At 39.8% G+C, this 3,092-nt stretch overlaps 1 non-coding gene across 1 annotated transcript; it reads left to right on the top strand.

Annotated features, from left to right (window-relative positions):
• Positions 1 to 256: 256 nt before the first annotated feature.
• Positions 257 to 381, top strand: LOC112641911 (small nucleolar RNA SNORA51). Its single transcript, XR_003124895.1, has one exon. It is a non-coding gene; the product is annotated as a small nucleolar RNA SNORA51 (small nucleolar RNA).
• The last annotated feature ends 2,711 nt before the right edge of the window (positions 382 to 3,092 follow it).

Here is a 3,092-nt window from a genome sequence, read left to right as displayed (position 1 = left end):
CAGAGACATAGGCAGAAGGAGAAGCAGGCTCCCTAGAGAGACCCTGATGTGGGACTCTATCCTAGGACCCTGGGATCATGACCTGAGCTAAAGGCAGACGCTCAACCCCTGAACCACCCAGGTGCCCCCTTAGGTGCCCCTCCATCTTACACGATTGACATACTTTCCCCTTTTTGTCAGGAAGTGCTTCTGTATTTAGACAGAACCTCAGTGTCTTTTGTCTTAAAATGACTCAGACAGTCACCTGGTACTCACCACTGGTGCTCACCACTGGCTGTATTCTTATACTGACTGTACTGAAAGAGGAAGCAGAGTAAACCTACCTGTATACACAGCCGCCCAGGGCCTTCACTTGTCTGTATTGTGAATGAAGGAAAATGGAGAAAATATACAAACAAATAAATAAATAAAATGACTGGGGCAGCGATGCTCTAAAAACCAACACCTTTCTCCCAGATATGAACAAAGGAGAGACTCTAAGATCTCTTGAGTCCTTGTCAATATCCTTGGAAACAGTTGAGAAGTCTCTCTAATGACAAAAGAAACTATGACAGAAATTTAAGGGATTATTGGCAAGCACAGATCCTAACTGAGAAGGTTTAATCTTAAGAAGTTCTGCTAGGAACACTGTGGAAAGTAGTATGACTTTAGGCTATGGAGGCACTTGTGTTTTTGGATGTCAGATGGGTGCCTAAGACAGAGATCCAGGTCTTGTTGACTTCCAGTGTGTCACCCAGAGAGTTGATGGACAGACAGATGCCCCATGTTTTTGTTCCGAGAAAGAGTCCTGCCAAAACCACATCCTGTTACAGTGCTGCATCTAAGAGGATGTGTGTACTGCAGCATTAATTAGGAAATGCTCTTTCCAGTGGCCAGACCCCTACTCGCTATGATCATGCTGTCACATCCAGCCAACGATCTAGCTCTGCCAAGTGGACCACAAAAGGAGGGAGGCTCTTTTTTTTCACCCAAGTGTAAAAGACGCCTGTGGTAAGCTCTTCCACGTTAGAAATTCACTCTTGCATGTCTTATGTCTCTCAATGATACCTCCAAGGATTTCATTTCTTAGACCTTAAGAGATCTTTGAGGAGATAAAGAGTGAGGATTATCAGGCAGTCACTTGAAGAACAATAGACAAAGGCAGAGGCATCAGAATACACACCAGTGCCTGCACACATCAATGCCTTTGTTATGATATCAGATCAGGGTAATTTTCAAATGTCGTAATTTGGCAAATTGGATCCTCAAATAGGTGAATACGTTCACCTTAAAAAAATAGTACATTCACACAGAGACTGATTGCTCTTTTTTTTTTTTTTTTTTGTAGTTTCTCTTCTCTGAGTGTTTGTTGTGTGTGTTTAATGCTCTACCCTTTGTTTTCCCAGCCCCATAGAAAGTGTGCTACTCTCTGCTGGTTTCTTATGATAGCTTTGCTCACTGAGGCAGAGCAGCCCGTGAAACTGTTCAATATATCTGACTGGCAGCTATCCTCAAGTGTAGCTGTAAGACCCGGAGAACAAACTCCCTCCTCCCTGTTTCCAAAGTATGGCTGCACTTAATGAAAATTTATTACTTTTTACCTGTTTAAATTTTGTGTTGACAAGCACATTTTTTTTCAAACATAGAATGATTTTTCTTCCTCTATTAGCAAAAGTAAGTAACCAAATTATGAATAACTGATTTGCTACATTATTTTAAGATTCACCTTTAGCTTTTAAATAAGAGTATGCACATGTGCTATATTTTCAAGGCAAAGGAAATATGTAATATTACTCTAAGCACAAATTATAAAAAAACATAATGCTGGGACTGTGATGACTTACTTGCTCTAGTTAAGCTTATCTCCATAGTTTATTTAAGGAGCATAAACTGTAATGTTTAGTGCTTAACCAAAGATACTCACCTTTTGTAATATCAGCAAATGTTAAATTCTATATGTATCTAATTAATAAGGGATTGTTAATGCTGAGGACTACTTTTTTCCTTGCTTATATTTCAACCTCTTTCAATAAATTCTTCCTGTTGCCTTTCACATTTTCATATTTCCCGCTAAAGATAACTTACTGAACACTTCATTTCTTTTCTTTAGCAGCAAATCTACCACTTTCTCGTCAAATGTAACCTCACAAAGTGTTGTACATTGTTTCCTTTTAATAGATCTATTTTTTTTTAAGATTTATTTATTTATTTATTCATAGAGACAGAGAGAGAGGCAGAGACACAGGCAGAGGGAGAAGCAGGCATCATACAGAGAGCCCGACGTGGGACTCGATCCAGAGTCTCCAGGATCACGCCCTGGGCTGCAGGCGGCGCTAAACCGCTGCGCCACTGGGGCTGCCCTAATAGATCTATTAATTCAACAAACATTTATTTAATAGCTGCTATATACCACATTCTGTTCTAAAATTAATTCAGGGAGAGTAGTTCCATATTGAAGTTCAGCATATGCCAAAATACAGAAGTACTCAAGAAGTACCGCTTTTGTCGATGTTGAGGGAGTTTAGATGAATATGTAACCCCTGCTTAGCCTGTAATAGTTACTCATGGCAAAGGTTAGGGCTCTGTAACTCTCATTTTCAGGATCCTGGTGCTTCAATGCTGTTTTAGGGTTGCTTAGAACCTTAGTCTTATGAATCCCATTAAGGAAAGAACTCCTCTATGATCCTGACCTCTTTATTTCTGTAAAATAAATGCATCCCAGGATCATTTCCTTCAAGACTTTCCCTGACCCATGTCTCAGGACCCTAATGGGTGACTAATATCCGACAACCTTTCAGGAAACATAACTTCCTTAAGCAAGATGGGTTTAGATGACCTTAGCAATAGGGTGTTAAAGGTATGACAAGCTATAGCGAGTTTTTAAAATTCAGTGGAGTCTATTTAGTGCCCTTGAAATGATAAGTCACGAATCAACTATGCATATGCTGGCCTTGCTAGAACATTAGATACTGTAAAAACATACAAATTAACAAATGCAGCCCTCAACTTCAGCCTGTTGATGTGAGCTATATTGGTTCTCTAGAGCTATATATCCATGCATTCTCTTAAAGACATGTTATGACAGGCACTGGTAAATGGTTTACCATCCTTAG

Source organism: Canis lupus, chromosome 12 (genome assembly GCF_003254725.2).
Source record: "Canis lupus dingo isolate Sandy chromosome 12, ASM325472v2, whole genome shotgun sequence".
NCBI lineage: Eukaryota > Metazoa > Chordata > Mammalia > Carnivora > Canidae > Canis > Canis lupus.
The sequence above is the reverse complement of the archived record's forward strand: the minus strand, read 5'-3'. Positions and strand labels throughout refer to the sequence as shown.